Source organism: Alnus glutinosa, chromosome 1 (genome assembly GCF_958979055.1).
Source record: "Alnus glutinosa chromosome 1, dhAlnGlut1.1, whole genome shotgun sequence".
Taxonomy (NCBI): Eukaryota; Viridiplantae; Streptophyta; class Magnoliopsida; order Fagales; family Betulaceae; genus Alnus; species Alnus glutinosa.
The window spans coordinates 25,402,952-25,412,870 of NC_084886.1; positions in this window are offsets into that span (position 1 = coordinate 25,402,952).

Consider the following 9,919-nt stretch of genomic DNA (forward strand, 5'->3'; position numbering starts at 1 on the left):
AAAAAATCATGAAATTTTACAAAAGTCTTCTATAATTTATGAAATAAAAATATGCCAAAATATGTCATTGTTTGGAATGTCCTATGCTGTAATACCTGAGTGAAATTAACTAGTAGTTAACTTCATGGTTCATCTCTCAGTCTTATTTTAAGAACAAGACTGCAAGGATCTCACCCTCTCCGAAGAGAGTCTGCAGTAGAAGACTTTCATTTGAAAGAATAAAGATAGCATTCTAAAATCCACAATCACCGCAAGAATAGCCAAAGTAAACTAAAACATCATCATAATAATATCAGTCGAAGCTCTCAAAATACGGTCAAAAGACTAATCATCAAAGTGATACAGATCTGAAACTAAAAGATCTAAGAGTTGGTGACTCTTAAAGAAGATACAACATAAAGGTCATATCTATCATATCACAGTGGGATTCACTAGTCCTTTCCACGTCCGCGGCAGCAAAATGAGATTTAACTCTTAAAAATTGATCATGAGCACTCCTTTCAATAAGACCATATGCTGCTTCGAACTCATCATCACAAAAATTATCTATAAAACAATACATGTTTCATAGGTAGAAGGATACAAGTGTAAATCCACGACTTAGTGGGTAATAATACGCATGATACACATGTTATTATATGGTGAACTCAGTTTAAGTTTAAATCACATGCAAGAGAATATTCTTTCATTGTACAAGATGATGATATTTGCAATATAGATATAATATATATTGCATGTAAGTGAAATTTTCATATTAAATGCAATTTATTACTATTATGCGGTTAGTGGTGAAATTAATTCCCTATATCTTCTCCAACTTATCTTACTTTTACTCTTATGCTTTTATTTAGTTTCAGTTGCTAATAAAAAATCATTTCTTTTCTGAATTAGAATAGAGTTAATCTTAGTAACTTAACAATCAAACCCACAGTTCTTGAGGTTCAATACACTTTCATAGACCTATCCTACAAAGATTTGTTATATTGTGATTGATAATTTTATTATTGATACACTCAAGACCACATAAGCTAGTCACCTAGGGTTTCACAACTTAGGGTTTTCACACTTCATAACACGCACTTATGGTTTGAATGAAAATTAGGGTTTTCGGAGTCCGAAACCAAAATTTATCAAAATTGCTCCAAACGTTTATCTCATTAACCTTATTGCAGCCAAAAATTCCCTTTGAATAATTTCTCCAAAATCATGCTAAATTTTAGTGTCAAATCGAAAATTTGCCTTTCTAAACCCCTAAACTACAAACGAAACTTCACGGGTGGGTGATACTATGAACTATCGAAAGACTGCTAGTGAATCTTGAAACTTGTTCCTCCGTGAGGGGATCTTCAAATATGGAAGTTGATTTCCTAATTTAGAAATTTCCTTCTTGGGAGAGTTTCCTAAACGAGACTTTATGAAGATACAAAGTTGGTTTGACTAAGCTTGATCTCATAAGCGTTAATATGTTACAAAAGATGCAGTATAATATGGAGATCTTCAGTCAGGTCTTGGAGATGAGATGGGGATAAGTGAAACAGTGTGAAACGTACCGTATCTTGATTAGGGTTGGGCAAATTATCCGATTAGCGACTGTTGAAAACCTACTGACCGTCATCGAACCGATTTCGACTGCCTACCTCTCACCGAATAATTTTAAATTTGAAAATAGAAATAAATCAAAATTCCAAAATTTAATTTGTTAACATTTTATTTATTTATTTATTTGAATGCTATTGACAAAGACAATTGTCGGTGCTAAATGTAGCAATTAGTAAACATGTGTTGTGGCTAATTGTCACAATCAGCGACAATATGTTACTAATTTATCATAAATAGCAACACCTCGTTTTTAGGAACAAGTTTTGACCCTTTAAAGGCATTCCTAGCAGCATTTTCAAAATAGTTTTTTGACGAAGCAATTAGTGAAAAACACACAAAAATTATTCTTAGTAGCCTCACTCCTATAATTAAAAAAATTTGGTGAGTGAACAGTACTAACCAATAATTGTGAGTACTGTTTCACTCACCAAATCATTAAAAAATTATAAAAATTTGGTCATTTCTCTTTTTCTTTTTATTTTCTTTTTTTTTTTTTTTTTCATGCACAAATCTATTTCATTCTGCAATGTTTTAGGCTAAAAGTGTATCTTTTTTTTTCCTCTTAAACTACAATATTTTCACACTTTAGACTTCTAGTGTCGTACAAATTTATTGTTCACATATTCCAACAGGTTTTGTGGAATTGAAGGGGCATGTTTTGGCAGCATTTTATTTTTTATTATTTTTTAAAAATTTGTTTGAGTAGGTTTTTTAAATTTAAATTCTACTCAAGTTTTATCAAACTTTTTTCAATTTTGTCTCTAGTTCTCTAACCATCCAAACATAATTTTAAAAAACAAATTTTATCGGTATTCACAATTTTAAATATAGTAAAGAATAATAGAATATAATTCAAATTTTTAAAAATATGACCATTAGAATAAGGCAAATATTCAAAAATATGACCATTAGAAAAAAGACAAATATTAAAAAGAAAAAAAAATTAAATAGAAAAAGAATAACGAGAACTAAAAAAAAAAAAATTATTTAAGTGGAATAGTGATAATGAATTGTTAAAATGGTGAGACTGCTGGGGTGCATTAATAAAGTGGCTCACCAGAATAGAAAAAAAAGTTTTTAACTATTTTGGCATCTACGTAAAATTTTGTGAGACTACTTAAAAATGCTCTAAGTATTACAATTGTTATCACTAAAAGTAGACTTTTAACAAAGGCTTTGATTTGTTGTCGCTATTCATGAATTTGCAACAGCCTTGCTATGAAAACTTGTTATTGCTAAAAACATTTAAGATGACAAAGAAGAGACTTTAGAAATTGAAAACTTTGGCTATGTTTGTTAACCATTCTAAAAAAATCTTCTTCTTCTTTTTTTTTTTTTTTTTTTAATCTTTTTTTTTTTTTTAAAAAAATAACATAAAAATATACTTCTTAGAAAACAGTTACCAAAAGAATTACTTTTTGAAACACTTTTCATAACAAAAAATATTATTCAACAAACAAAACACACTTCACTTTTGGACGAGGCCTCTCTTTTCTCTCTCTTCTCTTTTCTCTCTTATGACCTTCCCACCGTTTCGTGCTGCTTGCCGGGGGAGGGAGGCTGCCTCCCTCCTCCCGGTTTTGGTTGTTTTCTTCTCTTAGCCTTTTCGGGCTAGAGAGGTTTTTGTGCTAGAGTCTCCCAGCCACTAGGGCTGTTTTGGAGTTTTGAGTCCCCTGAATTTGTCCGGTGGTGGATTTTAGTCCTCCTAGTCTGTTTGGACTATGGAGGTTTGTGTAGTCTTTTAGGTTTTTTATTGTTTCATTCGGTTAGCAGGAAAACATTTTAGAGAGGCGTCGGAGGAGGAGATTCCGTCGTTTCGGTGGCTGGCGAAAGCTTTGGTTGGGTTTCAGTTTTTTCATTCTTTGAAGGCCAGATCTGCGCTGTTTCACAACCCCCCAGTCGACACGCGCCCCTTTGCTGTGCTCATCGTCGTCCTCTGGTTCAGACGCTGCCTTCTACGGCTGGGTAGCTCAGCGGTGACCGGCGCGTGGCATCCACTCGCCAGGGTGTTCTTCATATTTTGGGCCGCGCGTGTTGGCCATGTTCCGTATCTTTGCCGTGTAGGGTGGTGCCCAGGGGTTTTTCTTGCTTTAGGCGGTTGCAGGGGTTGTCCTGTGGCGGCACGTGTGCTGCACGCGCCGTCTCCGGTGGTGTTTCCTCTGACGGCAGATCCTGCTTTGGGTGTTTTTTTGCTTTTGACAGATTGTATTTAACAGTTTGCTTTGAGTTTGATTTAGTCTGGTCATTACTTTTAAGCACAGTTTTGTGACCGACTCCATAGTGCAAGTAGAGGTTCATATCTCAACGTAGAGGCACATTTCTGTTGGCTAGGCTTATTAGTAGCAGCTGTTGGTATAATCTATGATTTGGGTAACTGTAATGGGGCATCTGTATTCTGTTAAGTCCCTGTTATCTGTAATCTGTACTTTTGTTAAGCCTGGACTGGCAAAAATAAATGTTGAAGTCTAGTTTACAGCAGGAGGACCCATTTGCAAACGTACATCTGATTCCGATCTTTCTAGATGGGAAAAAAAAAAAATCTGGCTATAATCCTCCCACATGCTTGCTCTTTTTTCTTGTTAAATACTTTTCTTTGTATCATTTCAAACGGTAATGTTTCTTGCATAATTTTAATTATTATTATTATTATTATTATTTTTATATGAATACTCATGTTTAATTTGAATCTTTAAATTATTTTTAAAAATTTTTTTTTTAAAAAAAATAAACGCAAGAGTATTTTAAAAATTTTGATAAAATTTAACAAAAAATTTTAATAATTGGGTTCCGTGCTCGAATAAAAAAGCCTGTTTTCTCATCTTTCTATGCTCTCTAAGAGAGACCAAGAATAAGAAGATTCCGAACACCGGAAATAAATTAGGTATCAGGATCCTTTATAATTATTTGTTATAATTTGAGAGAATTTAGACAAGTAATTGTGAGAGACCACTAATGAGACCTATTTAACCGGATAAGTAATTGAGCAGCCCAATTTTTATTTGGTGAGGTAGATTTCATGTATAAGTGGTATCTCACAATTACCTGCCTAAGTTTTTTCAAATTAAAAAAATTAGTCATAGTAAATCCTAATTCATAAATTAGTTAAAAATGATGTGATGGGTGATTTTGATGGAAAGAATAGTAATCACAGCGATCGTTACATTATTATTATTTTTTACCTAGTTTAAAAAAAAAAAAAAAAAAAAAAAAAAAAAAAAAAGAAAAAAAAAAAAGAAGAAGAAGACAAGCGGGACCATGCGTGAGAAATCCCTCTTGAATAGTCAAGATTGGCATCTTTCTCCCTATGTTATAATTGATGTTGATAAATATATATATTGCTGGGTCCATCGCTACTGTATTATCCAAACCCAGGTGTGGTTGTTTGTCTTTGCCTTTTCTTCAACCATGGCCGTCACTCGTCAACAACACCATTATCACCTCCCCTCTCTCTCTCTCTCTCTCTGCATTTATTAACACATTAAGTGAGTATATTATTATTATTATTATTATAATTAATATAATCTAACCACCAAAGTGACAAGTACTTAATTAATAAGCATGTATATCTTGAACAAATGCTATAATTATTGAGATGAATATGATATTAGTGTTTATAAATGATGCGTCAATCATTTTTAGTGTGACGTGAATGAGTAAACTTTAGTGTGATGTGAATGAGTAAACTTTAGCTAAATTTTAGTTAAAAAAGTTATATATATTATTTTAGCTCATTTCTTTTTAAAAGCTACATTTTACAATCTATATTAGCAGTCAACTTTCATTGTTCAGTTTAAATAATTTTTTCTTTACTTTCTCTCCGACAACCACATTTTGAAAATTATTTTTTCTTAACGGTCATATTTTAAAAATTTATCTTTTTCAATGGTCGTATTTCAAAATTTTTATGTTTTTCCTAATGGTCATATTTTTCAAAATTTGTCTTTTCCTAATGATCATATTTTAAAGAATTCGTCTTTTCCTAACGGGCATATTTTCAAAAATTTGTCTTTTCCCAACAATCCTATAATACTTCACACTAAATTAGGACCAAGAGCAACCATGCTGTCGTAGAGTTACTTGACAATCACTTCAAATCTACTTGATGGTATACAATTGATTAATTTAGGATATTGACCTTCATTCGAAGCTCTGTTATCTTAAAGATTAAAAACTAAAGATAAAATGGAAAATTATTATTAATAATGAGAATGAATCTCGCTTAGTATAGTAATTAAAAGCATCTCGCCTTAGCCATAGGCCCTGCTCTCTACGGAGGGTATTTCTAATTATGGAATTAGGTTGTCATTATAAAAAATATAATAGACTTCTAATTTATCATGTGTGTGTGTGATTAATTGTGTAACAAAATATCTAAATGCGGAATTTAAAGAAGACAGATTTTTTGTTAACGAAGTGGAAACTCAGTTAAGAGAAAAACTACTCCGGGACAGCAAAACCTAGGATTTCCACTATTCAAAAGACAAGATTAGTATCAAGCACTCGCACTCACATACCCGTTATGTAGTGGTCATACTCTGCACTCTGACGTGTACTTATACACGAACGTCTCCCAACCAATTCTCCTACCTGAATGGGTCTTCAATGAAATTCTTTAGCTTAGGACTCCTCCCTAAACTAGACTTCAAAGGTTGATCAAATCACACAAGAACCACCCTAAGAGAGCTAGCAAATATCTCTGTTTCTGCCTAAACACCCTCTTTTAGTACAAATGAATTCAATACCGAATTCTTGAATAATACATGCCTAGAAACCTCTATTTATAGGCTATAGAAAACCTAATACAAGACTGAAACAAAGTTCTGTGGGCGGCATCCGGACTTAGACAATGAGCGTCCAGACGACAAGCAACAATTGACTTCAAATCACGCGATCTCACGCGTTTCTTCATTAATCTTCAGTCATCGAGTCCAAATGGTATAACCCTAGTGTCCGGACGGTTGCTTGCAATGTTCACAGTTCACAACCTTCAGTTTGCCATTCGGACACCTATGCAAATAAGTGCTCTCGGGAGTTGCTGTCCTCTGGACTGTCTAGACATCTATGCGAACATGAGTTCCCTGTGGTTGGTGTCTGCTGAGGTGTTTTGGACACTTCTTCGAACACTGATGGGCCGTCCGGATGGTAAGTAGGGAACAGACTTTGCTGAGCTGTAAACTGCGTAGAATCTTCCTGACACCTAGAAATTGCATTTCTTGAGCTAATGACATTGATACTTGTCATATTAAGGCTTTCCATGTTAAGGAAATTAACTCCTGAATATTCTGAAGACTCTGAAATATACGGTATCCCTGTTAAGGCAGCAAACTTACATAATAGTGATTTTGTCAATAGAATGCAGCCAATTAAAAACTAACACATTACATTTAGATATTATGTGTTTTATCTTCGGTCTACATATTCTATTTAATGCTAAATGTATATGCCTGATATATGCTCAAATTTAAATTTCTTCCATAACTAGAAATATCTTCATTTATCCCTTTTTCAACTACTTTGAATGTTATTGATTTAATTGGACCAAGTTACATTGAGTGGAAACATAATTTGGATATCATGCTCGCGATTGAAAGGCACATTTATGTGCTATCTTAGTGATGTCCAAATCTTCCAATTTTGGAGGCCTATCAAAAGGTAAAAAGAGATATGTTCGTTGGATAAAGTCAAAAGAGATTGCTAACAATTACGTGTTGAGCTATGTGTCAAAGGTATCCCTGCATAAGATGCAGAAAGTCTCACTTGTTTCAGACTTCGTGAATTCTCTGAAAGAGATGTTTGGTGCAACTTCAGGTTGCAGAAGAAGAAGAAGCATACTAAACATGTTGGCAAGCTTGCTGCTAGGGAAGTAAATAAAAATGGAAGAAGATCAAAGGCTAAGCCAAGTGGAAAGTGCTCCCACTTGGTGAAGCAGAGCACAGGAAAGAAAATGCACCAAGTTTCTAGCATCCATAGGTGAAGGTAATGGATCTTCCATCTTAGTTTAAACATGTTTAGTGATGAATCCCACAGATTCTTGGTTTGTAGATTCCGGATTCACTAATCATGTCTACAATGCGATGCAGAGGTTCCAGTTAACCACGTAACTAAGTGAAGGAGATAAGTACTTGTTCGTAGGAGATAGGACAAGGGTTTTGGTCCACTCCATTGAAATTGTTGAACTTTATTTTAATTCAAGAGTTTATAATATTATGGATGGTATGTATATTATAACTCCTTATTTATAGTATGTTAACAATTATCTTTTAGAACCTACTTACAATGCTTTACCTTGAAAATAAAGATTCCTTCAACTAATGAAACATATCTTTGGCAATTACGTCTTTGTCACATTAACTCAAAGAGGATCCAAAGACTGGTTAATGATGGGCTTTTGAGCCCATTGGATTTTGAGGTTTACCCAATTTGTGGATCATGTTTAGAGGGTAAAATGATTAAGAGACCCTTTTATGCAAAAGGTTATAGAGTCAAAGATTTGCTAGAGTTAGTACATACTGATGTATGTGGTCCCATGAGTGTACAAGCACAAGGAGGTTATGAATATTTCATCACATTTATTGACAATTACTCAAGGTATGGTTATGTATACCTAATGCGTCAGAAATCTGAAGCCTTTGAAAGATTCAAAGAGTTTTGGGCTGAAGTCGATAAACAATTAGGTAAACATATAAAAGCCTTTCAATTTCGTTGAGGAGGCGAATAATTCCTCGAGGACTTCAAAGGCCATTTGTCAGAAGCAAGAATTTTATCCCAGTTGGCTACACCGGGGGGACTCCCTAGCATAATGGTGTGGTAGAGAGAATGAATAAAAATCTTTTAGAAATGGTAAGAGCAATGGTGAGCTATACTACTCTACCTATGTCATTTTGAGGATATGCTTTAGAAACAACAACATACTTGCTTAATTTAGTTCCATCTAAGTCTGTTTCCAAGATACCCCCTGAATTGTGGATAGGGTGAAAGCCTAGTACATGTGCTAAAAGGAAAGACTGATAAGTTGGCATCCAAAAACAAAAGTATGTTTGTTTGTTGGATATCCAAATGGGACAATGGGTTAATTGTTTTATAGTTCTGAAGATAAGAAAGTGTTTGTTACCACAAATGCTAGATATCTTAAGGAGGACTATGTAAACAATTTCAAACCAAAGAGTAAGGTGGTTCTAGAAGAGATGCTAAAAGCAAGAGATGGAACATCTTCAAAAATTTCTGAAGATGAGGTGGTTGTATTTGATACAACCACAACTTACTACTGGTGAGACACCGAGTCCCATTATACCGCATCATAGTGGGAGGATTGTTAGAACACGTGACAGATTCATGTTCTTAGGAGAAGTTCATGAGGCTATACCTGATGGACTGGAATCAGATCCAAGTACCTACGATGAAGCGGTTAATGATGTGGATGCAAACCATTGGGTCAAAACTATGGAAATTGAGTTGGAATCTATATATTCCATCAAAGTATTGACTTTTGTAAAGGCACCTAACAACATTAAACCTGTTGGTTGTAAATGGGTTTACAAGAGAAAAAGAGGGATGGATGGGAAGGTTGGAACCTTCAAGGCAAGATTAGTGGCAAAGGGTTTTACTTAGAGAGAAGGGATCAACTATGAGGAAACCTTTTTACTGGTAGCCATGCTTAAGTCCATTCGGATACCCTTGCCCATTTCCACTCATTTTGACTATAAGATTTGGCAAATGGATGTTAAAAGACAACCTTTCTAAATAGACAACTTGATGAGTACATCTATATGATGTAACCAGACGAGTTTATAGCTGAAAACCAAGAGAAAGGTGTTCCTAAGTTACAAAGGTCCATTTATGAACTTAAGTAAGCATCCCTATTATGGAACATTATGTTTGATGAGACAATCAAATAGTTTGGTTTTTGAACGACACCTTGATGAGCCATGTATGTACAAGAAGTGTCAAGATAAGGTAGTAATATTCTTGGTGTTGTATGTTGATGACTTCCTTCTCATTGGAAATGATGTGGGAACATTATCAAAACTAAGGATCTCGTTGTCTAATTAGTTTGATATGAAGGACTTGGGAGAAGCATACTCACTCTTTTGAGGAGTAGGTATTCCTGAGTCTTATTCCTTGTGTAATGGGATTGGGAGGTGAACTGTGAAGTTAATTAATTTCTCAGGGCATTATAGATGGTATCAAAGCCTTCCTGAAGACTATAGGAACGAATCTGTTAGGTGTTCGAGGATGATCTACAAGAGCATAGGATGGAATAAGTGTACATGGAATGCATATTCTTGACAAGAAGAATTTTTAGGATGATGGATTTGAGAAT